This window comes from Bombus affinis, chromosome 1 (assembly GCF_024516045.1).
Source record: "Bombus affinis isolate iyBomAffi1 chromosome 1, iyBomAffi1.2, whole genome shotgun sequence".
In the NCBI taxonomy this organism is placed as follows: Eukaryota; Metazoa; Arthropoda; class Insecta; order Hymenoptera; family Apidae; genus Bombus; species Bombus affinis.
Window position 1 is genome coordinate 3,682,906 of NC_066344.1, and position 27,534 is coordinate 3,710,439.

Sequence of the window (27,534 nt, forward strand, 5' to 3'; positions counted from 1 at the left end):
AAAATTTTGCAAGTTACAATTTACCTGGGGTCAGCACCAATACGATAAACTCCCTCGTGTAACAGTTTGATAATAAAATAAGGAAAATTTAACAAGTGAATTAGAAAGTACGAACCAGCTGATCGTCCTGTTTGACGTGAAATTATAAAATTTCAGAAACTATTTGCGCAAAAGTCAATCCGCTGATGTTATTACTTAATAAATTATTCCTTGTATAAGGAGGAAAAATCAGACGAATGAGGACAATTTTTACGAATTTGCGAACAAAAATATTATGGTAAACAATTTTTAAAAAATTAAGTATTCGTTGTCTGGTGAGCCTCGATACACCTGAAATTTTGTATATCTTCCAAGAATAGTGTAATTTTTCTAAATATAATTTTTGTAGTCGCGAGAATCAGAGTGAGAAATGTCAAAATAATGGCAAAATAAAATTATCTTAACGATCGTTAATAAGAATGATAGGCACGTTACAAACATCTGAGTCGAAGCAAAATCGTGTCTATCGATGATTGATGAGTAAATGACTATCATCATTGTCACTTCCAGTTTGCATGAGTTTGTGATATTTAGGTCGCAACAGGTGTCCAAAAGTTCCTCCTTCTATAATAATACAAGCTTTCATTCGTGAAAATAACGACAGACCAACTTTTTCGATCATTCTTGGCGTTTTTAAGGTAATCTGAATACGCTCTTAAAGCTCATCTTCGCTCTCTGCACCTGTTATAATTTAAACCTTCTGAAAATTATGTTGAATAATAATCGATAATGATGACAGTCATCTTTTATGAACCTGAATAAAGTTCATCACGAACTTCTTAACGAATCCTTAATTCCTTCACCGTGTAGTATAAAAAAACACTGTGAAACGTGATATTGCAAGTTTCGGTCTCAAATTGTTCGATATACAATATAATTATTCAAATTTATCAGATATAAACAGCTGAAGTCACGCATCTTTTGTCACGCTATAGCTGCTATAGCGATCAACATTTTAACGGTGAAAACCGATCATTTTGTAATATTCGTCATTTTCTCTTGCGTTATGAAAGGCTTAATTAACTATTTTTATAGCTTCACGTATCTAAAAAAATGTTCCATCTATTTACTTGTTCAACGCGTCTCATCAACAGGTAATTGCAAATGTTTATGCATTTCTAGAAAAGTCAAAGGTGCAGAAATGCGCAGGAGCCACGTAATACTAAACGTTACGTAAAATATCGAAAATACAGTATCTAGTCGTTATAATATTTAGCAAACGAAAGAAATCTCTGTGAAAATTTCATTTCTCTAGTTATAAAAATACGAAGACCACACGGGAAAACATGATAAGTCTATACTTGTCGATTTTCTGGTTTCCATATCACTTAGACGTGAAGAAAAGAAAGTATTTTAATATGACTTGCAATTAGTTGAAAAAAATAACGATTTGCTATGTGCAAAAATGTGTTGCCTTTTAAAACTAGGCAGTAAATCAAAGATTTTCTGTAAAAAATCGTCAAAAGAAATAACATTATTTCTTAAATATTGAATAAATGGATAGATAGACAGCAATACTTAATTCCTAAATAATAATAAAAAAAAAATAACCGTAGTTTAGTATGTATTATGTGAGTATGTATTAAAATTGCACTCCTGTAAAGGAGAAAGTGTAATTTCTCGTGTTTCTACCCTGTAGTTTCAGTATGAATTTGCATAAACATCTACAATCTCCTCGTCAATTTGGTATTAATCATTAAATATACTTACGTACAATAAACCGAGGGAAGTAAAATAAAAAAAAAAGCAATCTGTGGAATAATAAAAGATTGTCAATGATCAGGACACAGGAAAACGCGAAACGCACGCGTCAAAGTATTGGCCCGTTAATTGGAAACCGTCCATGATCATTATTGCCAGCGTTACTGCGCGCTAGTGAATCCGTACGCGCCGCAAACAATGAGCTTTTTAAATGAAATTTCAGTCACACGCGCGAGCGAATCGCGAATTAATGCACGGAAAGAAACGTAATTACCGTGTGTTCGCGAGTATGCGTGTGGATATGTAACGTGGTGGTATTACCATCGTCGAGCATTATAAGGGAGCGTCATTATAATTACTCTTCATTACCGTTTTATCTTCTCTTTTCTATTTTTTCTTTCTTTTTTCCTTTTTTTTTCTTTTTTTTTTTTTACCTTTGCAGTCGGCCAACAGAGAGGCGTTTTACAGTGAAAATTCATTAAACGCAATCGCGATGTAAGCGAACATTTATCGTCCGGATCGATAATTAACTGGCCGCGAGGTGTTTTCGTAAAAACCTTTCTGTTCGTTGCGTTGATCATTTTTATCAGCGTGCTTGATTTCCACTTTTTCCTCGAACTAAAATTAAGGGATTTGGGGAGCTACATTTTTCTGTGATAATGTAGCTTTCGAGATTTCACGCGCTAAACCGTGTTTATTAACAGTATTTAATTAGCCGCTGTAGCACTGTTGGATTTATAATGTTCTATTCATTGTCAGCGTATGTGGTTAATTTAAAATCCTTTCGTCAAATTTATAAAAGTATCGTATGTTTCTTCGTCCGAGATAAAGCACTGAATTTTCCAAAATAAAATGTTCTGATATATAAATATAAAATACGTGATATAATATTGAGTAAATAAAACAACGACGTTATAAACAAGTAACGTAACAATGTTGTTGTCTCGATATACGGAAAACAGAAGGAAAGAAGTTATTTTACAGGCAGAACAAAGTGGAAGAAATAAAATAAAAAATAGAATAAGAAAAAAGTAGAAATAGTATAACGAGTAAATATAATATAGATGGCTCGTAGTACTGAATTCTCTGAATCAAGATTTACACACGTGTCAATCCTAGTAACTTAATATTTCTCCGACTATCGTTGCAATTTTTTGTATTTGCTTTTTCTGCGTTGAGTTTCCACCGCTAATCTCGCACAGGTAGTAACCCCTTTTAACCGACAATGAGCAGCGTACTTCACATTTATTCCTGCAAGTTGTATTCGTGCGTGCCGCTGTGAACGTCGTAGTTTTTAACTCACAGTGTCATGCAAATGCTGACTGGCCTACGTACGCATCCGCGTCCCGATTTAAATCTGAAAAGTTCTCCTTTTCGTGCCTCCGCTCGAAGAGAAGTTAGCATGAGAAAAGGGGCGTGCTCGTTTCGGAAAGGGCCAAAGAGAAAGAGAGCCTCTTGCCAAAAGGTGCTCGAGAATTCTTTGGTTAGAATTACGTGGAACTTTCGCTTCTATTAGGTCACTGCTGGGATCGTCAATGGTTCGAGAACTGTGCGAGGAATTTAAGTTTAACTGGAGGCGTTAGTCATTAAAATTTTCTTCGTTTCAAAATAAGAAACGTTTCTTTTACGTTATCCATGCGAATAACATTCATTCGATATCTATATCAGTTAGATTTTCACTTCGTATTTGTTATCTAATATTTATTTGAGTTGGCGTTCGTACGATACACCCTTTTAATTTTATTTTATTTTCCTACCTTTGTATTATTCGTATATTTTATCAGCACAGAATTGCAGCAACATCGCATTGTTTATTGTCATCCGTTTCAAATCGTTCATTTTATTTACGACGAAAAGATACTAATGGGTTTCGACTCTTTCCTGCCATTTGATTTTCTTAACATTTCCCTTTTGAATGGTAAAAGAATAACGTGTCACATCTATTGCTTTAGCAGACACGCTATTAATAATTAGACGAGGGAACTTACGGAAGCAGTATACCTAACATTTGGTCTTAAAATTCGAATTATTTTAAACGTTATATTGGTTTGTTCGTAAAAAGACGTATAACGTCAATGTCTTTCAAGGAATATTAACCCTGGCAAACGGTTAAAGAGGAAACGGAGGAAAAACTTTGAAGGTAGAAATAAAACGAAACGAGCATCTGGAAACCGGTTTCCTCTTCTCTCTTTGCAGCTCGAACTGGGTGATAATCGAGAGTGTCGCATGTTGATTTGCAAAGCACCGTGAAAGGTTGAAACTGACTGAAACGACTGGTATGAAATGTGAATGACATGTGGATGCCATGACTTCATTATTCGAATGTTACGTACTCGTACGCGCGGAGAGCGTAATTATATGTAGCATCTCATTAAATCCAAGAAGGTAGCCATAATATGTACTGTACGTATAATGCAAACTCGCGAGTATAATTCCTGCTTTAATAAGCTGCCGTCATTGCGACGATTAAGGAAATTAAATTTCTAGAAAGAAAGCTTGGCCGGAACGTCGTACCATTCTTTTTACCAACTAAGCAAACATTCATTCATATTTTGATTCAGTTCAACTATTGTTGCGTTATTATTGTTTAGCCAGATAATTGGGTTTCTGAAAGGGTAACCACTCATACACTCACATACTTGTATTTCTCTGTAGAACTGCATTTACCTTAACTTGTCGAGGGACAAACAGTTTGCACAATTGGAGTTCGCTCATTTTCCCCTCTACTCGTTATTTTTCGTTCGCATAGCCAGACATTATCTCGTTCCGACAAGTGGATTCGATCGGCAGAAGTTGAGTTAATCCAGTGCTAACTAAAATTTTGTTCCAGATAAACGACCTTCTACCGTATAAACGGTTCGATGCTACCTCATTTAGGTCCAAATCAATTTGGCAGTAGAATTTTCTCTCGTCAATGTGCCGTATAAAATGTTCGAAGCTTGTAATTAGATTCCAACTGGCTGGTAATATACTCTGGTCGCTAGTTTCAACTTCTCTTAAATCGGCGAGTCAGTCCGGAAGTGTTTGGGGTCAGCCGTTGAAAGAGAAGCGCAACCGAGAAACCGAGGAACAGCGAGCATCCACGGCGGCTCGTGATTAATATAAATGTAGCAACTAACGAACCGTAACGACGTTGATGGCTGACAGGCGGAAACAGAATTTTCTGCGTGTATCCTAACGTGCCCCATTGTCTGTGACATTCCCGCGCTTCAGGTATATACTCTATAACACTGGCGCGCATGCACCACCCTGAATCACGTTGCGTCCCCAATGAGCGTATACGCGGCTTGTCACGCGTATAATACCGCAACTTTAGCATTAATGTCTCACCGGAGCCAGGTATGTGTCCTCGCATAATTAGCGCCGGCTTTTTATGCACCGTGCTGGAAAACGGTCGACGAAACTCGATGGCGTTCCACCTCGGGGGTTGATCGTTTCTCTCTTTCCCTCTCGATGGGACGAATCGTTGGTTCTAAAGGAGAAACCCCGTGTTTCCCTCACCCTTTCTTTCCTAATTTGCATGTCGAGAGAAAAAAATATGCCCGGTGGTAGAGGCATATTTTTTGGTTAGAAACTTTCTCAGGCTCTTCTTCTCGGGGCTCTTTTCCAAGCGGTTAGGTTAGGAGACACGATCAGGGTAAAAGATACGCGAGGTCGGTTTTAATTTTTCTATGGCGGAGAGTGAGACGGAAAGAGGAAGGCAGGACTTGTTTCGAGATTTACGAATATGCTGAATAATTGTGATTTGTGAGACGAGCAGTTGGAAGCACGGTTGCAGAGGTCGTAAGGCTAATGGAACCTGGTGTATTATGTTTTTGTAACGGTGGGATTACAGCAATGGTCCGTTTCTTTGGTTGACTGTGTTCAAGTTTTGAAGACACGACGCGATGTGTTATACTTTTTTGCGTTATATATCATATTCTGTATATTGTATTTTATACAGTATGTTATAATGGAAGTATCAAGCGCTGATATAAAATAGGTACTCTGAAACGGTACACAAATACCGTTGTTTTGCAGGATATTGCAGATGATCTGCAGTAACAGTACACATGGATGTTACTAAAATATGTAAATTAATGGCAAATAAACGACCAAACGCGGTATTTGTCATTTTCGTGGACAATTACAAATTATGATTGATATTATGTATGAATTGACGTACTTTGAAATCAACAGCCTGATCATTGATTTATCTGTCTGCTGATATTAGGTAAGCTGGAATTAATCATACCGTATGATATCGGTTCTAGAAACGTATCTTATATACCTGATCTATAACTTAGGAATAAAACAATCTGAATATAATGCAGTGTATAAAGATCAAAACAGTTCATTGAATTTGACATTTATATCTTAGCACACAATAGCTTTCGGGAATTAATTTTATCGTATCGTGACATTCTATGATTTATCTGTGATCTTGCAATGAAATTAAATCGACTCTGAAATTGAACAAATGCCTGCATATTTTTGAACGCTAATATGTATACACATGTATCAATCATACGAATCCGTACTTGTTAAACCTTCCATCGTCCGAAGGTACATACTTTACCACGAGTTCGCAAGAGATTTATATCGAGAAAATGAAATGTAGAAATTAATACGCGCAATATACATGCAGATATGCTTTGTTATTACAGCTACTGCGTATACGACTAAATGTTGCGACTAGAATCGAGGTAGAAGCGAAACTATTCTTCATACGGAGTACGAAGAAAGAGAAACGTGTTAGACGTGTTTGGGTAAGAAAAAAAAAAAAAAGAAAACATCATTCCATCGAATGTAATGTATCTCCCAATTACTTCGCCCGATCAATCATTTCAATCACGCAATCTATCGATCAAATAATACTGTCTTCCACGTGAAAGAATCAAACGACCAAAACGAGAGCCACGATATATGGATATGTAAGAGTCGAATCCCGGCCTCTATCCTGTGTCAGAGCAGATCCCATGCAGCGATTACGTCACCAGAAACCGCGCATTCACCGTTTGCAAAGAGAATTTTAAAGACATCCCTCGTGATCGCCGATTACTATCGTTGCATCGTAATATCGCTCTCTCATTATACCTATTACCGCGATCGATGCCTGGCAATCGATCATGGATCATTAGATCGCGCCCCGTCGATCGCGACCGAGCCTACAAATCCGTTCTTCAATGCATATACCTTAGGTACTTGAGAAGGTGCGATGCAGGAGGCGCGTTTTTATAAAAACGACTAAAAGATAAGGGGGAAAAATTATGTAAGAAAACGAGAAATAATCAATCTTCTGTTCGATGAATCTGGTACTTTAAATAAATTGGCATTTTTTCCTTTGTTCGTCCAAGGTACGCTTATTCGAAGATTACGTACGAGCAACGTTTGCTGAATGTCGATTTTATCTTCTCGTTCAAATTCTGATTAGCCAGATCGAGTTATTTTAAATCTTTTTCTAATACGTTTTCTTGCGAATACTTTAGCCCCATGACGAGAAATGAATATTGAAGAAATGAATTTTAAGAATTAAGCGATGCAGTGTTTAATTCGTTTGCTCCTGGAGCTTTTAATTTACTTAATGACATGCAAAGTGTATATTTTTTTTAATTCCTTTCTTATACGTAAAAATCTGCGAAGTTATTGCTCCGTATCTAAGTAAATGTGTATCTGTGGGTATGTTATAAAAATTGCCACGCTATAATTACCAAGTAACGTTTATTAAGCTGGATATTTTCATATACAACCATTCTTACAAATTGTATTTTCACAATCATTTAAAATTACAAAAAGAAGAAAAAACAGAAAGAAAAATCGCAAGATCGACTTTAATAAACTCATCTCTATCTTTCACACTTTGTTGCTAGGAAATACCAATTATTTGAAAAAGATACCTATTTTACGATACTTTATTTCTATTATCTTATTATCTTCTATTACGTACCTGTTCGTTTCCGCAACTATCAGCCACAGACTTTTTGAGAACACGTTAACTTCTGAGAAATCTGCCCCGTTCCTCCCAGTGTAAAGTCGTTGTCCGACAATGAGACTCGCGACACAACAATCGGCCCTTCGAGCAAACATAGAAACGAGCCTGGTGCTTTCAATTCGCCCAATGAAATATACGATTACCACGCAAAGGTCGAGTGGGGATCAATAGATCACGACGATCGAGAGCATTGGGACATACTGAATGGGATATCGACGTCGTTTCGATTTAGAAAGAGGGGAACCGACGCAGGTTCTACACTGGCGTGTACGAGCTGTGGGGCACGTTAAACCCCAAGGGCGGGTTCCTTGCAACCCCTTCTCAGGTTGTCCAGGTGGAAGGCACAGTCGAAGATCGGCCACTCGATCAGTTTTCTGCCGGTCTGCCGCGAATCTCCTCGCCTTTCGTCTTTCGCGAGTTTTATTCACTTTATACGATTATTTTATATTTTCTAATCTCGTCACAGTGTAATATATTTAGAATGGTAGAGCTCGAACTATGAGAAGATCAGTTTAAAAAATACTCGTTTGTTTTATTGTGACACTAGATACAAAAGATAAGTTAAAGTTATAAGTAATAGATTTTTAATAATTATATTGCGTATAATAGGATACCGGGGATAAGATACAATTTATAATTTCGTATTATACTGTGGAAATGTCAATGGTACAGATATTGCGTGAATTATTATTTGATAAAATCAAAGTGTTCGGGTGATTTTTAATGTTCGAGACTAATAAATCATACAGTGTGTGTTTGGATTTTAGCGAATGTTTCTCCAACTACGAAACTCTTTTTCCCACTCTTTTTCTTATAAATCGTTTTTCTGTGAATCTTCATAATTTTAACTTCGAACAATCCGATATAAGCTTCATCCGTTTAACAACTTTATCATTTTGCATTTCTTTCCTAAAGAATGGGAGATGAAAATTTTCCTCGCTAATTAGTGATAGTGCGTGTCTTTGTAAAGTGTGTGGAAATCAAAATATGCGTACTAGAAAGCTTCAAAATGTGCAAGATATGACACACAACTTAAACACGAATTTTAAAAAAACTCCTGTCTAATTTTTCAACGCTGTAACATAAAGCAAAACAAGATTTATCTTATGGCAAGAAAAAGATATTGTCGTAAAATACAAAGAAAAACAATAGGAAGAATATAGAAGAAACTAAAACTCGATTCAAGTTTCAACGTTACCAGTTACAGAGACGTCGATGGAATTCAGTCGAATCGGAGAAAAAGAATTGAATTCCCATTCAATCCGTTCCGTGATTTCTGTTCGCGTTCGTAGAAGGTGTTCGAGGTATCGCCGACACCGGTACTTACCGTTCGATCGCTTATCGATCGGCGTAAATAGACGTGGATTAGCCTTAACGAGCTCCTAAGCAAATAAACCGACACTGCCGGTCAGCACCGGGAAAAGCCTTACTCGGTGAGGATTGAGTTACTAACTGAACGCCAGGATCAACCTGGTCGGGCATGGCGAACCTTAGACAAGGAATAAGAACGACCTTCCTTCGTTCTCGAAACGCGGAAGAGGCAGCGGTCATCTCATAGTAAATCGTGAACTGGTTTTGCATAAGACGAAAACGAAACGTGGATTCGTGTCTGTTTTGTATTTCTTTTATTGTGAAATACGATTACTATAATTGAGAAGACACTAGTTTAACGATATTTCCAGGATTTCAATCTTGTGATTTTATGATGATTTATTAATCGATAGCGTAGAGCGTAAGCGATTAGAGCAAACTAGATTGGATTTCAGTTAGATTATACATACTGTAAAACAGAAACGTTGTATAATATTTTTCTAGTACAAATATTCGTGAAATTTACATCGTTTGCCAGATTTTTGTTTTCCAGATTAAAGATTCCAGAGTTTTGTTTGCCAGATTAAAGTTAAAGTTACGAATGTTTGTGTGCTGGGGTTAATTTCAGGGTATTTAATTCTAATTTGTTTGTTTCTAAACTACACATCTTATGCAAACTATCTGTCTATGAGCATAGAGTACAAGATAAAATACAGAAAAGTGGAAATTTGAGAACACTTTCACTCTATCAACGAAACAAACAACTTTCTGTATTTAGTATCCAAAATCAACCTTTGTAAATGAAACTAAGAGCTAAATAAAAACGAATTTTTATTAAATTTAGATGAATTTTTTGTCACTTGCCTTTAGAAACTAAAGTCATGCTATAAAATACACAGAATATTAGTTCCAAAATGATTCAGCTCAAAGTAACCCACAATTCCACTAAATTAAAATTAACAGATTCACGAATTTACCAAATCTGACGAATTTATCAAGTACATAAACAAGCTAACCACTGACAAGATAAACCCATAAAGAATCCCGACTTCTTATCTCACGAAATCCGATCCAAGGAATCAAACGATTAAACGAATCGAACGACGAGCACGAAAACACATTAAAATCTCCGGAGGAAAGGAAGGCGACGATAGAAAAGTGGAAAAAGAGGGATTCGAAGAAAGCCATGAAAACGGACCGTGGGGACCGTGGTAACTGGGCAAAATTAAATCTCCATTAGGCGGGACGTATGAATTATGAAGACGCGAGGTGGAGCCGAGCAGAAAGGAAGAAGAAACTTCGCCTTAGCAGGGGTGGAGAAGCGGTAGATAATGATACACGTGATTTCTTTACGTATTCTCATCCTGTGAAAGCTCGCACAGACTCCGGTAGAGCAAAGTTTTCGAAAAATACAGCAAGAACCTTCTGAACTGTCCGCGAAGCGGTGAGTGTATAGAAGCTGTGGTACAACTGGTTGCATAATTAGCGAATGATTGATGAGATGAAAGCTATGAGTTGCTTGTGAGATGGCAAGACTTTAGGCTCGCAAGGATGCTTGCAAAAGAGCGGAATGTTTCGTTTGTGAACGAGGTTGGATATCATGGACGACAGGCGTTTATGCATGCTTTGTTAGGTTATTGACAGTAACCTGTAGCTAAATGCAAGGCACGTACACCAAGTACGTGTTAGCTACTTTGTGCAGTCAGTTCCTGAATAGGAGAAACAAAGTGGCAAATGTTAAAGAATCGTGCTTTGCAGTTGATGCGAGCGGGATTGTACGTGGGTTGCGAGTAGAAAAAAGATACGTTGAATTTAAAGTTGTTCAAAGAAATGAATTATTAATATCAGTTCGAGCAAAAACGAAAGAATATATCGAGTTATTATTTTAAGCAAAAAATTTCAATTTAATTTTCTGCATATTTTTAAATGTTACATTGAGAATGCTAGATTTTTTTCTTCTATCGTGTTGCACATTCGGTGAATTAACACGTGATTCAATTTTCTTTGAATGTTTCATGTGTACATATTCGAAAATAAGTGGCGAATGATTAGTATCCAAAGATCCTTAAAACACAAGTTTAATAGAGTGATGTTACTTCATCGTAACAGTACATAGAATATGTTTAACAATGAACGAGGAGCAAACTGATTCGTTGGAATTTTTTACAATATAATTTGTCAACTTTCACAATGTTTTGGTATATTTTTATGATTACTTAGTTTCTATAAGGATTATTTTGTCTTGGCATTAGCTAATAAACGAAGCCATTAATTTCTCACGTAATCAGGATTCTCTTAATCGTAGAAAATTAATTATTACATCAGGATTTTATCAGAAATAAATCCTCTCTTAATCTTCTAAATTTATACACAATTGAACCTAAGAAACGTAACCTAATTTTGTGTGAATTTTTCTCAGAAATGTAGTTATACCGCTCCATTTGTTCGCATCAAGATTCTACATTATAATGCACAATACGGATCATTGAATGCAATCTCGCGGTCTTCGTAATCCATCGTGACGCAACCCACGCACGTCGTAACGGAGCTAGGCCGCTCGAAAAGTGCGAATTTCGCTTTATTCCCCGTGCCTTTTGGCCTGTATATCGAGCTATAGTTTTCAATCTTGAACCGCTGCCTACGTATGCTCGTACGTGTCAACTCGAGCGAACGAGCTTTCAACCTTTTACACATGTGACGGCAAAGCGTGCCGCAAAATGCGCGCGTGGGCGTAAGTTTGCAATTTGATCCCGCCGTGCGATTTGTTGCTACATTCTCCGTAGAAGTAAATCGCGAAACTGCTTCGTTCTTGCACAACAACCATCTCTTATGAAAGTCGATCCAATGGAGATTTTTGACATTAATTTAGTATACATCTTTTAAAAGAAAGGACGAGACTTTGGATATACATATTCTTCGTCTGCATTCCTGTTTTTCAAAAGGTCTTGTACTCTCTGCTGAATATAAAGAAGGTTTGAAGGTTAATTCAGACACATTTGTTGTCATAGGGTTTGTAAGGGCATTTTTGTATCTTTTTCGCAATTTTTAACAACGTTTTTCATATTTTAACACTATTTCCTAAGTAGACAGTCGAAATAATAAATGAATAGAGGCGTGTAATACGAAGATTGAATTAATATGTATAATTTAAATATGATACAGAGTGTTAAATTATTTGGTGAATATCGTGAAAAGATATTTGGAGATATTTAGGTTGATACAGAACGTACTTTTTGAAATTAATGTTAAAAAATTTAATATTTAGTATACCAGATATATATATATATACACACACATATATATAATCGTATATTTTTATTCCAATAATGAAATTTAACGTTTTAAACGAATGTTCTACCAATTTTCGAAATTTATTGCTGCTGTTATTTAATGGAAAATGTTTTTAATGTGATTGGATACAGGCAGCAAAGTTCATACGTATGAAATCGATACTTATTTGCCACCGAGATACGATACGTAATAATTTCAATATTGGTCGTTTGTGGCCTGTTTGATATATTTTTGGTGACAAGAAGATGAAAATATATTCATTTAGCGAGCAAATTTATTTTGATACATATGAAAATGTTCTTCCAATTGAACGAATAATTAAAGTATTCTCTAGAATTCGTCGTGAAAATCCAAATGAAAAGTATATAGATATGTGTACGAAATCAATTTGGAACGAATAGCTTTTTATTATTTGAATGCGACAGCTCTTTTGTGTAACATTTTAATTGACGGAGAAAATAAAGCTTCCGTGTTTTCGTCTGATACTTTTCCTCTAAAATATGGTTTTTATTAATGTCAATATTAATTATTTCCTGAAAGCGTTCGCATTAATTATTCCCCGATGGTACCTCGTGTTCGTATTGAAAAAAATTTTAATTGCAGATATTGTTAAAATGCATGTTTTAATTCATTCAATACACATTCAACGCATTTTCCAAAAAATACAAATATCTCACGTCCATATTGTAAAATTATTGTTGTTGCTAACGTAGCATAAACACATTTTACATAGTTATTCGACAGTAAATTTATTAAAAAGAAATGCATATGTCCATTTTAGCGAAGAATTTGATGAATATGTATTTTATAATGTAATGGTAGATAGATATATCTTCTCAGTTTAATTTCATTAAACAATACAGTGTTGTTGCATATTTTACATTTTCTTTAGCCTTTCATGAAATTTCATTTCCATCGGCAGCGCATCAATACTAATTTATAACCATAAACTCTGCGCATATATCTATACAGTACTGTGGTCTGTTCTTTTACTACAATTTCAATTGCTTTTGATCAAATTTTGTTGCATATTTATAATTGCCGACGCGTTATTAATTTATAGAATCAACGAGATTTTAAACGTCAATCGAAACCCTTAGACCACATAAATGCCACGCTCGTCCTTCGTTTTGAACCTAAAAAGGAAAACTATTTGTATTAAAATTATTACTGGCTATCAAATTTTATAATTCATAAACAAATAACTCCCAAATCTATACAACCATCTTAACTATCTAAACGTAAGTAAACTTTGAAGTTTGACTAAATCGTATATACGACATAACGTCATATGTATTATACTTTTAATAGCAATTATCTACGTCCAATTTATATCCAAAACTCATATCCAACACAAAAGTACTCAACTCTACAAATTCAAAATCCTCTCACTTATTCCATAAAACATTTGTTTCATCTCTTGTTATCCATTCAAGGGAAAGGAAAAAGAAATTCGAACAAACTTTGATAAACCCATCGACCATCATCCAATACGCAACGCGTAATGATTTCGTTACTTAATTATTATCTGATTCACTTTATCCTTATAATCAGTGCAGTACTTTCGATTCGGAATTTGTTCCCTTTTTCTCAAAATTAAGCGTGTGGGCACACGTGGAATGTGCCCGTTGGTACACGCACGTGCGTTCGCGTGCAATTTATCACGCGAGATCGAGAGATGGCCCGAGGCAGCATCGTCGACGAGATAACGAGGAGAATTCCGTTTCATGGAAATCTTAGGTACCTTTATGGTGGCCGTTCGTCTGTACGCGAAGACGCCATGTTTCGCCACGAGGATCCCGTAGGAGAGGCGCAACGAGAAATATCATTTCAACCGTGCTTCCTCGCCGCTGTACGCTCCGATGAGTTAGTTTTCCGAGAGATACCGGGAATTTTGCATTGCCACGCTGCTTCGAGAAAGTTGCATTGTTAATGCGAAAATACGTTGTACTTGAGAATTAAAACTTCTTACTTGAAGCGAGAAACAGTTGCTTTAGGAATTTTTTCTATGTTACAGTATTGCTTTCTAGATATGGCAGTTTGTCTTATTCTTATTGCGAGATTACGTTCATCAAGAAAGTTATTAGTAAGAACGTTGATTCACAGGAATTTAGATTTAGAATTTAAGATAATCGAAAGGATGAATGTGCAGAGAAGAAATGCAACGAGAGAACTCGTGAAGTTACATTATTCATACTATTGGTATTGAGCTGTAGACAGAGGTGAAATTACTTTGAAAACGAGAGTCATATATTTCTTTCACGATTCTATCCTATTCGATTACTATAAACAGAGTAAAATACCACTGAATTTCTTGATTTCCAAGAAACGTCTAATTTTAACCTTAAAGGTGGTATTTTTTCATATTTTCCTCGAACGATGCCACAAAATATGAAAATAAGCAACAAATGTTGAATGCTCTAGAACGAAGTTTAACCAATTTAATTATTACCAATTATTATAATCGTGATTTGCTTTTTATACTACTTATCCAATAATTAACGATGCCTGAATGCATATTTGTCGGTCATTTGTGAAACGAATACCATAGAAAGAATCATTTAGAGTACTATAAGGTAGTCGACGAAATTGAGAATGCAATAAACGAAAGGTTAGAGAAATTAACACGTTCCTATTTTACTACGGTACAAAGTGGCAACCTCGTGCTTGAATCAAGAATGAATGTCTCGTGCACGTTTCAGCTACATTGTACACAAAACTCGATAGCTACTTGGTGAATGCGTGGGCGACAACCAGTTTACCGTATAATATTTAAGAGCAAAGAATTTGTCAACGACCTGAATTGTTTAAATGATTTATGAGCCACAGTTCAGACCTTGATTATACGGTCCGAATGAACTATTGTCTCTTACAGCATAAACAAGCTTTAAGGTCACTCTTGAATAATATTACAGAGTATTCAATTGTAGGGAGTACGCTTTAGATTCACCTGAATTAGTTACCTGCTTTATCGTTCAACATTAATTCCGCTGTTTGCTTCGAATAAAAATATATCCAATAACACTAGCGAAATAGAAAAACGATACAAATCACATTTTTAATAGTTATTAATACGATATAAATGTAATTAACTGCACGAGGATAGACATAAAGATTTCCTTTAATTTATTGTCCAAATTATATAGATGTAAGATGGTGTCAAAATGTTAAAAAGTCTGCCTAATTGCTATTAAAATTCCTTTTAATTTTCATTGTAAATTTATTTATATAATATCTTCATTTTATAGACTACTTTTCGTATTTCACAGGTTATGAAACGCTATTAATACAAAACACCTTCGGTATAGCAATTTTGTTTTATTTAGAATTTATGGAACGAAGATTAGATCGTGTTTAAACAATCGATTCACAGTTTTTCAATTTTTACAGAGCCATATGTTCCCTTTATGAAACCACACAAAGGTTTACACAATTGCTTTGTAAAACCTTTCAAAGTCTTCAATCGTCGCGTATTACTTCTCATTCGTTATACGGCATGAAAAGTCTAGAAAAAAATCATAACGAATATAAAATACGATATTAAAATTTTCAATCGCTGCACACGAATCTTCACTCTCGTATATTGTTACCATTCCATTACAGACGTAACTTTCGTAATTACGAACAAAATGACCAAAGAAATTGTCCGCGTTCTGCGAAAATATATCGTAACGAGTAAAATGCAGCTATCAAAAACGCAGCGGTGTTTTCTTTCCAAAGTGACTGAACAAATTCTCGACGCTCCAACAAATTAACACAACGAACAAAATATTATTTCACCGAAATCTTCCACTGCCCATTGCAACGTTTCATCTCGCAGTTCCCACGCACGATCGTTAAAGCGTAATCCCTCGAAGAAACGACCAAAAGGACATAACGAGAAAAAGTTCTCGAGAATCCGAAAAAAAAGAACGAAGGTAACAAGCGAAACAGTAAAATAGGGAAGCGCTTAGCAGAACAAGCACTCGGTGTGTCTTTAGAAACATGGCAGTACGTAGTCCGGCGCGAGACGCATCAAGCACGAGGGTACTCGTTAGGCATTGTGATACGTTCTCTCGCGTGTCCGCCGGTTCGTCGAGAGGAACGGTGAGACACATACAGATAGAGAGACGTCGGCCAACAGAGAGAGAAGCAAAGTGTACCGGGTACAACGCGGAGATTTGTTTTTAAGCTTCGTTAAATGGCCGCTGCTTTTTGCAGCCGTGCTCGAGAAAGATTACCAAGCATGCAACTCGCGACTGGCGACTCGGTAACAAGGACTCCCCTTGTATGCGCCACACGAGTCGCCGTGCTGAACGTCTCAATCGTTCGTTCACGAGGACCACGCGGAGGAATGTCTAACGATTTGATTCTAGCTACGAGAACGAGGAGGAGTACGGATCGCCGAGCAGAAGCACGTCCAACGATACGGACGTTTCTTGCGATTCGTTTATCGAACGTCTTCCGTAATGATACTCTTTGCTTCGATAGCAGCTTCTTTTCGTCTTTCGAGAACAATGAGACGCGTTCTTGCGGCTTCGCGTTATCGGTGCTTTAGCGTTGACGAGGTTGGTGGTTCGAAGATCTCGTTACGTTTTAGAAACGTGTGTTGTTGTACAGTGGCTACGAAACCTTTCATTTTCGTGGGATTCAATTTTTCCGATCACTTTAATACGCTTGTACTCGAGGCTAATTAATTAATATGTAAATCTTAGAAGAAATATAAGGCCGTACCGATAGTTTTTGCAGCTACTTTATTATTGCAGTTGGGCGCTTGGTTGGATATTTGAGAGAATTTTGTGCTGCAATCTTAAAACGGAATTTCATTCATTTAAGCTCATCAGGAGATAAATATAATTAAAGTTCAAATGAGCAGATGCCAAGAGCAGGAGTTCGTGTAATCAAAAGTTGACTGAAATTTTGTTACGATTGGAAGAGTTCAGATATGTATAATTCTATTATACCCTGAAAGTTAAACGAGTTAATACAGGGTATCTCATATTAATTTATTCACGAGCCTGTGAAATTTTCAAGTAACTTTTCAAGTAAGTAGCTTATTCCGAGACGATCTCACTGCGAACTACGATATGTTAATCTATTAAAGTCGTCCAAGTACTTACGAGTTCTTCGAATATAAGTTCGCACGTGTAAGAAAATTTCAAAAAACGATTCGGAAAAGGCAGGAAAATTAATAACGTGAAACTTGAGGATAAAACTCACCGTGTCTAACGGTATTATGGAATAAGATCTTGACGATGAAGCGCAAGAATTGAAAATTATTTATCGTCAACTGTGTAGTGGAGGGTAGCAAATTTATTTTTCGTTGTAATAGTGTGTACTATTTAGCGTGTTATTAGGAACTATAAATTAATATGTTAGTTCTTTTTTTACTAATCAATTCCTCGTAATTATCTTTTCTATGAAAATACGCGATATGGATATATTTTAATAACAATTTCCTAGTTGTGAAGCATAGATTTTGCATACTTAGAAGTTTTCCATTAATAGTTACATACATAAACGTTATTAGCATCGCTGAATAATTTACGTCTAGACGCAAAAGTTACTTCTTACAACCACCATTAGAATGCAATTGACGGATAAAACATTTTCTAATAATAAAACTATGCGCGTACTAAAGAATGCGAATTATCTCTTGGAAAAGGAGATCTTCCTTCCACTGTAGCTCAAGTATACTTTTACGACTACTTTAATTTCAACGCACTCTAATAATTTGTAATTATTCACCGATGATACCAATTTCATCGGAGCAAAGCAAAACCGATTATCATATATTCCCGACAAACTACGGAATTCTTCGTAAAACCATGTGGCAAAAAAGCGGTTGACAGCATCTATTTAGCGTGCCATAACGTCTATCTGATGTGTCCTTTGCGTTTATCGAATGTTTCTGCGAACAGATCCGTTCTCGTCCAATTTTCTTCAGTTGCACAACATATCAATCGCAACCTTGTTGCCACGATCCTCGAACGTTCGCAACGCGACGATCCGTGGAACCCGCTTATTCGGTCTAATTTATCCGTGGACAGACAGAGAAAGAGAAAGGGAGAGCGAATGGCGAAGATGCGTATGACGCGTAATCGTGGCCACGATTTACCAAACGAATCGATCTCGCTGAATAATTCATGCTCGTCTCTCGCGGTCCAACGTCTTGATCCACGATAAATGAACTTTTTTTGCTCGACTCGCCGCACAGAACGATAATGATCCGTAATCTCGATAATAACGGCCGACAGTGGCGGGAATGGTAATTTCTCGTGGCATTGACAGAGGGTAATCTTAAAAGCTCAAACGGGAGAGGATCGACGAGTCGTTGACCGTAAATCGTTGCATGGCGAAGAAAGAAAGCATCTCGAAGGATTTGAACTTTCTTCTTTCTCTTCTTTTTCCTTCTCTCGTTTCTTTCGCTCTCTTCTGTTTTCTTTTGTTTTTATTTTCCCGCTGCAAGATATCGGGACTGCGTTTGGTCCATTTAAGACAGCCATTCCAGGAAATATCGCTGATATTTCGAGGAACGGGTTCGTCGACTACCGCGTCATTGTTTGGATCGTTACACGCGTTGGCCATTCTCGTTTCTCCCGTTTGTCTGTCGGTCGATCCCTTTCCTCCATGGATAGTCGCTGTATTGTGCAGTCGCGTTTATGATTATTGATTCTGTGCGCTCCAAGTACGGAAATTTTTTGTTTTTCCAATTTTACAGAGAATTTGATAACGTTGGATTGTCGAGTTGGGCTTGGAATTTGATGTCGCTGTTTGTTAACAATTATGGCTGATGATGAAATGGATACCAATGGTCGTTATTGTAATTCATGAATATGCTTTAGGCGAATTACAAATTGTTTAGATATCGATTCGTTGAAATTTTAATTCTGGCATATTAATAATTCTTCGCGCATGTAATTGTAATTATTGGTGTGGTTATCGATGCAAATAGACGAAACAGAAAATGGTTGAAATTCTGAATAAAAATATCCTTGAAAGTATTATGTTAAATCGTAATATGATGATCCCCGTAGTACAAAAGCAACAGAAGAGTAAAAGTACCGAGGAAAATTAGAGAAAATAATATAAAATTACTCTGAATTACTGTCCGAAAATTACGATTGTGTTTTAAACTGTTATAAAAATATCGTGAACGCAAAATAACATTCTTCAGCTTTAAAATATTACCATCAAGTATACGTATGCCAAGGTGTTTAACCGCTGTTTATTGAAACCGGACTCGATGAAATGGAGTTTCAGATCGAACAAAAACAGGGAGATGCGGATGATGGGTGAAGAGGAAGAAAAAGTAGTGGGTAAATTGTAATTTTGTTAAATCATAGGAATCGAGTTCACTGGCTACCGTTTTGAAACCGGTTGAAATTCTTTGTAGAGAGCCGGAGAACCTAGTTCCTAGACGAGTTATCGGCACAATTTTACAAAATAGCTACTGTAAAGTGGTTCGCCCACGATCATTTAGTATCACCTTCTTAGAAGCCAACGTGTATTTCCTTAAATTTATTTATTTCAAAAATTCCATGTATCAATAAATCAGTTTCAAGAGATCGCCGTTGTTTAATTTTAAATTACGTATATGTGATAATTAATTGTATTTACTGTTATTTATTCGACATCGATATTAGTTTATTGTAGCTGTTGGCAATATTTACTTTTCAGTTTGTTAATTTTCTGATATATTAATTTTTAACAATATTTTCCCTTATATCTTTCGTTGCAATGTTGTAAATTATTTGACAAATTTATTAATTTATCGTTCGTGAAATATACAGTGTATACTCACAATGTATTTAGTATACGTTTAGCGACAGAAACTCATTTTCAGAGTCAATCATTTTTTAATAGTGTTATTGTAAATCATTAAATCGGTTTACAATCAGGTTTAAGATCGTGACTTGTTATGAATAGATACCATAAGATAAGCTATTTCTATCGATTATACGTTCTTACTGCGGAAACAGACTCATTTCCGCTGCTGTCACATTCTATTAAACACGTATCTGAATCTTGCAATACTTTCCTCGATTCTTAATTTGTAAGTTCTTAATACTTAATTCATACGTTCTCAATTTAACAATTCTTTAATTCAAGATTCATCTCTTTCGAATTTATTAATTTCATTTTATTTAAATTTACGTCTCAATGAGATTAATTCTGAAGCCTCGCAAATTAATTTTTCCGACTTCACAAACTAATTCTACGCAATCTTTACATTGTAAAACACGAATTAATTTAAAAAGATAATACAATTTCTCGTTTGAGGAAAGATCAGTCTGCAGACGTACGAAGCAACATTCTGTACGCTCGGTTTCAGCTTATTGTTTCCATCTGCAAAGACAATAATTACGCGCATTCGTATTTGTTTCCCTCCGTATGGTCTGCATGCCTGTTGATTTATACACGTCTATATAATTTCTTACAGTTGAACGAGAAACAAGAATTACACCGATTATTACAGAGTTCTCGTATAATAACGGGAAACGATCACTTCCATTCGCATTCGTCATAACGCAACGCGACGTTTCCTCGCCATTTCTGTTATCGTCGTTGCTTCTTCTTTCTCATTCGTTTCGTTTCCTTACGAAAATTGTATATTGTCGTTTATTCTAGAAATTTAGGACTCGAGGGGTTAACAGGTCTCGATCGACCTAACCATTTTTTTTCTTCGCGCAGTGCTACGTAGCTTCTTGTAATTTTAATGAAAAAGCAAGCACACGAAGGCACGTTTTATGGCAATTTGCTTTCTTTTGTGAGTCGGTGTGTCGTTGAACGTTGCGGTGGCAAGACCGTATGGAAATTGCGAATTTCCTGTGTAATCACGTGCTACATTAAATCATTCCAGTCCTACTTGTTGCACTATTATGTTAACGATCACGGCCAATTCTTTCCCCCGTTCCCATGTCGAGCAAGCCTAAAATTTCGACTGACGAGCGATCATGATTGCGTAGGCTTTGAGAATGCATTATCTCTTCCTGTTACTATGATGTGGTAATCGAAAGACAATTTCGCGACGTTTATTGCCGTCATTGCATGGATTAGAAGCAATTTGTATGCAATTTCTGTGCATTAGAAGCAATTTGGCTTTGATTTGGAAAACGAATTTTGAAATTTGGTTTCATATTGTCTTTTGCATTCTTGCAGCATTATTATAAGATTATGTTGTAAGAAACATGAAGACATAAAGTCTCAGTTTTTCTTGCAATTCGTGCGGCTAAAATATTTTAGTTTATTTTATTCTTGATGTATTCGTATCTCGCGTACAATGTCTATTTTTGATATTTTTTGCAGGCTTTATTGAAATGTATTATATCCAATAAAAGGAATATTCTCTTCCGTATAACAGCTTTGTCTTGAATATATTAAAAAGATACGACAGACCATATTAATATTTATACGATATTCTCTCTTATCGTTCGAAGGAAGATATTATTGTTTATGATAAATCAATTGCTTTTTCAAGTTGTAACACAGAAACCAAAGTATTTACGTATTCCGTTTGAAATTTCAAGATACGCTTCAACCGCAAGAAGCAGATTTCGAAACCGTAGAGCTCATCTTTACAGATACGATGGTTCTATTATTAACTTATTCTTTGAAAACGATACACTTGTACCACTTTCTCTTATTACGTTATTCTATCCAGTTTCTATCTTTATGTCAATTGATTAACTCCGATTGGTTCCAATAAATTCAATTCAAAATCTTATCATTTGAGTTTTAAGTAAATAAAATTAATATGAAATTGTTACAAATTGTTAAATACAACTCTTTAAATTTCCTTCTCTGTATCTTTTAATATAATACTAATAACTAATTTTTTAGATAACGTTTTTTAACAACATAAGATCCAAACAAACACTAGAACCATAACTTCAAACACGTAGACTAAGACGCTACAACAAATTCATTTATTTTTCTGACAATGGTGATATTTTTTCTTACTGAGCCTAAAGCATGCAATATTTTCTCATTTTATCGTCGTTATATTAAAATCTAATCCGTGTCGCGTAATGTAACTACAACAAATTGTATTATTCTGTGCGAAGTCTAAGGTAGAATTTTAATACGTTAAGGTTTAGCTGTCTGAAATAATTCTACGACAACTCGATAACTTGCAGTGCGTCTTACAAGCGAATATTTTTCGAATATCCCTTATAGTTGATTTGATCGTGCTCCTTCGATAAAGATCCTGCGCGTGCTCGCGCGAACAATCGACGACCCGGTTACATTGCACGCGACACGAGCGTGATTCACGTAACCCACTATTTTGTAACCTGTTTGGTACAGGTCCCGCATCCTCTCGTGCTCATTGTGCCCCGGTAAACTTATCGTCGCGCCACACAATCACGCCACACACGAAGAGAGAAGCAAGTTCATTTTTATTTTTTCGTCGGCCGGCACACGAGCGACCAACCGATCGATTCGCTTCGAATATCTCTTCTTTCTCTCCTTTCAGTTTCTTCCATTCGTGCGTTCTACCTCTCGACGTTATCGTCTCTTCAGTTTTTACCATGGCATGGAATTTTTTAGTGGCAGGTGTTTTGGGCGAAAAAGTTGGAGGGTGGAAACGTGGAATAACGAGAGGTTGTCTTTCTGACAGACAGGTTTCTGTATTCCTTTTGTAGAATGTTCTGGGAAAACGGAAGTTGTGTGTGACTGTAAGAATGCGTTTTCGTCATACATTATCGACCAGAAGTTTGGTATCGTTACGCGTTGCATTCGATTAAAATTGAAAAGAGTTAAAAAAAAAAAAGGAATTAAATTAGAATTTTATCTGAGGAAACACATTGACGAGAAATTGGATCGAAGTGAAAGATATTTGTATTGGTATTTGTAGTATTACATCATAAGTGATTCAAGATAGAGACAACTGGAAAAGTATCTTCACATTTTTGGCTGATTGTGTATATATTGGTGATGATCGGTGAGAATATAGGCAGGCCACAGTGACTTAATGATATGAAAAGGTAGGAGAGGTACTCTAGCGATGATTTTATTTCACTTTGCTTGTTGTTATCGTCGTTAGATGCTACAATTATTTTAATATTTTATCGAAGAGTATGAAAAAGCCCACCTAAGAATATGAAAACGTCGCATGAATTATATGACTCAGAAATCCGTTTTTATTTACTTATTCCATACGAAGGCAATAGATTCAAATTGACAAAGAATATTTTTTATATAATGTCATAAATATTAGCAAATCTATCTTAAATTTAGAAATTTATAAGATAATATTACATATTTGGCATTAAAATCACAGAAACTAGAATCTTCGTTATTTTCATTAGCTATAAAAGTTTGATGTATTATAATATGTTTGAATAGATATTATTAAGTGAAAAGTTATTTCCTTTCTGCACGCTCCATTTTCCTATACAACTGTCTTGACCATTGTTAATTACACAATAATCAGGATATTGTGGCATTGTTTGAAATTTACTGTTCGTTCTCGATTCTTTAAATATTCGACATTCTGACGAAGCAATCCGTACCTTGATCCTTGAGTTGAAGGGTCGAAGCCACAGTGATTCAGTTGTTTCTTGCCTCCGTGATCAGTTGATTCTTACCAAACCGGTCTTGCAACGGGTCCTGGATCCATCGGCGAGGATGTAAAGGAGTGGGTTACGGCAAGAAAAGAAAATAAGTATCCTCGAACTTCGTTTGACGTCATGGAGGTCAATATCACCTGACTGAATCAGAACCGGGTGCATTTCGTCATCGTCCTGTACAAAAAGATTAATTTTCCATTCAAATCTTTTAAAATAAAATATCATTTTCTTTTTAATACTATGTAGTAGAGGTGCTTCTTCATTTGAAGTCTTTGAAGGTAACAATACTCGATCAGCAGTATACTACAATAATCAAAATAGTATTGGAAATTTTATTAATTAGAATTACTTCCTTTTTAGATCATTTTAAGGTACTTAGTGCGTGTTAGTTTATCACAAAGTATTTAATGAATTCAAATTAATCGTAGGTCGTATTTTCCAACAATATCGGTAGTGCCGTTAATATGTTCAGGTAAGACAATATGTGTCCGAAATATTTGGAATATAATTCTTACATTCGATGATGAATATCTGATCTTCGAATAATGAACATAATAGTTTATAATCCGAATGTTTCTCGACTTTCAAAGACAGAGCACGATTTACTTTCAAATTGTACACGAAATTCCACCTTATTTCACCGTGGTCGTCTGTCTAAACGTACCAGGGAAACGTCATTCCACGTTAATTCTCATCCTTTATTTAATTTAAACGTTCAAAAGCTGAGATTGACCCACATATAACGCATTCCCAAATAACATTTCAACTTCCATTTTACTTCTCGTTATTTATCCTCACAAACGTATTACAAGAACCGCCGCATCCACTAACATAATACAAATCCTATTTCAACCTACATAAATCAAAATTTCCAGCCAACCATTCTCGGCTACCACGCAGACCGAGTAATTCCAAGGATAATTCGAAAATCATCCCATGCGTACAGCAGGGTGGGCGCGTCATCATGGAGGGCGCATGTTTCGTCCACAATCATCACGGAGGCGATCGATAGCGGCATGATGGCGCGCGATTCCAAATTATCGGATCGTTCCACGTGCAGACTGGTCCTTTGATCCGAGACTCGTTATGCCGGCAAGTTCGTTGTCCTACTTTCAACCCTCTCTTCGCCTGTGAATCTCTTCTGGTCTGGCCCTTACCCTGCTGATCCTCGACAACAGAGTATCATAAAGGGATGGGAGAGAGAAATGGACAGAGATAGAGGGCGGAAAAGAGGAAGAGGGAACCGGTAGAGCGAAGGGGTGAGTGGAACCACCCCCGCGATCAATACGGTAATGACGCCCCCGTTCCCGCGATGTTACTATGCTAAGCGTTTCGCTGTTTTATACCCGCGAATATGCCGCACTCTCGGAATCTTCGAGCTCTTTGAACTCGATTCATCGTGCGCTGCCTTTATCGAGTCATCTCCTCGTCTTTTGCAGCTTCTTCTTTTCGTAGCGAAGTCAATGGCGTCGATACGCCCTTTTCAATGTCGCTTTTCCACGATATTCCAGCGTCGAGTTTGATGTTTAAATCGTTGTTTGAAGTTTGTATATGGAAACGTGGCCGATTAATTAAACTTGGGACACCGTATCGTTTACATGTGTAAAGCGAGTAAAGAAGAGGCGTTTGATTTTTTTTTCACGCCGTTTACATTATTTATGGCACGAATTGGCCTGTGAGAAGAGTCAACGATCCGAAAGATTCTAATCGAGAGAAGTGGAGAGCTTATTGTGCATCGCGGTTCTCCGGCGTTGCGGAATTTTAATGGATCTGTGGCTGATTGTTTGCTTGTTGCTCGAGTCGTTTAATAGTAGGAAAATCGTCAAAGAGACTTGTACGATTAACGTAGAATTTTTGTATGTTGTCTTAATTTTAGGTTGATTAAGTTGGAATCAATCGGCGATAGGGTAGTTAAGTGTTATCCATTTCTAAATGATAAATCTTATGGAAGCATCGCGTTGTAACGTATGTTCAATTATTTGTAGGTAATTGTAAGTAATGTTTATTTCATGTTCTTTGAAATGAAACTTTTGCTTCCTTGTCCTTTTCAAGTGTTACCTATGTGCATACTTTCAATGTTGCAAACATATTTAAATGGACAATACCAAGTTGTACTTGCATTTTATTGGCTTTAGTAAAATTCGTTTTTCCTCCGACACTTCTCCTACTTATAACTAGAGAAAAGCTATAATCGGCCTCGATTAAATGCTCTACCTTATACGTGCACATCTATGAACGTTATCTGTTATCTGTTCAAACTCTGGTTTTTGAAAAGCATCAAAAAATATTATTTCATTAAATACTTGCTATTTTCTTTCTATATAGTGTATACAAATGTTAGGAGAATTGCTCAAAGTCTAGTGTGTAAAAGATACGACGAAATATTATTTCGTTTGATAAGCACTTTCTATTTCTACTCTATAGAGAATGGAGTTATCTTCTACGAGAAAGAAATAGACACGCGTTTATGAAATACACTATCAATTTTCCTGAAAGCTAAATACAGTTCAAAATTCATGCTCTAGCCGAAGCATCTACAACTTTCTTGAAAACTTTGTCAGCATCCGCTAAAACTTTCGATAAGGATGTGCTTACATCAGACAGCGATACGTGAAAAAATCATACTTGTTGTTACATAGCTACATCGTTCACCGCTGAAGGGTTAAACGGTTGAAATTCGTGGAAAACAGGGTCATGAAGCTCGCGTCAAGAAGTTGGAGAGACGTTCGCCTCTCGAAATTACGTTTCGCCTCGGAGGACATATCGCTCGTTCTCCACGATCCACACACCGTACTGGAACGCGAGCGCGCTGCCAACGAAATTCCAGCGTAATTTCCATAGCTTTCGGCGGGGCAGGTGATATTTTATCTGCGGTTACGTGGATGGAGCAGCGGGAGAACGTCACGCGAGCTTCATCCCCGGCAAATTGGCCTCGGTAAAAATGCGCCGCCTGATCAACATCTACAACGAGCCGGTGTTAATGCCCCCGGCCCACCTTCGAACTTCCCGTTCGAACCTCGTCGTTCGGTTACGTCGCCACTGCCGCCGTTGCGAACGATAAAGCGTCTCCTTTTTACAGCCAATGAGGCGAAAAATTGCTGACCTCCTCTCCCTCGGCGCACCCCTCACACGATTTTCCAATAACTCGTTTACTATCGGGCCGCCACCCTCCTGGCGCGCGCGTTTCGGTCTGGGTCTGTTCGAAAGTCTCATCACGTCATCGACCCTTCGATCGACCACACTATGCTGACTCTATGTATATAGCATCAGGTCGAGCAAAATGTTTTCTTCGTGTATTTTTGGCTGATGGTTTAAAATTAGAAAATTATTTGAAGAAATCGAAGAATTCCTAACGGGGTCGTCGCAAGTAGAGATTTTTATAATTATGAAATGAAAAATTAAGAGAGACGAATCAATTTCGCTTAGGTTGGTTGTAGTCTTTGTAAACGTAATTTTAAGCAAGTGACGCGCTACGTACGAAGATGAGATGTTTTTAATCTATAGAAAAATGCAAATAAAAATATGCAAATAAAATAGCTTATCGAGATGAAAAAATGTATCGGAATGATAGATACTACGTGGGAGTCTGTTACGAAAATTAGAAATGCAGGAAGAAGATTTTATAAATTACAGAAATCTATTATCTTGTACTTATTGAAACAATTATAT

At 36.5% G+C, this 27,534-nt stretch overlaps 1 protein-coding gene and 1 long non-coding RNA gene across 4 annotated transcripts in view; one reads left to right on the forward strand and one right to left on the reverse strand.

The window, feature by feature from the left end:
- LOC126915615 (UPF0489 protein C5orf22 homolog) overlaps positions 1-27,534 on the forward strand; it is a 322,696-nt gene that overhangs the window by 191,762 nt on the left and 103,400 nt on the right. The gene's annotated exons all lie outside the window — the stretch shown is intronic.
- LOC126915651 (uncharacterized) lies at positions 12,483-23,902 on the reverse strand. 2 transcript variants are annotated; one of them, XR_007710284.1, is made up of 3 exons: positions 23,809-23,902; positions 14,058-14,220; positions 12,483-13,449 (listed from the first exon to the last, which is right to left on the reverse strand). It is a non-coding gene; the product is annotated as an uncharacterized LOC126915651 (long non-coding RNA). The 2 variants fall into 2 exon arrangements; XR_007710283.1 differs by lacking the exon at positions 23,809-23,902 and adding an exon at positions 15,277-15,862.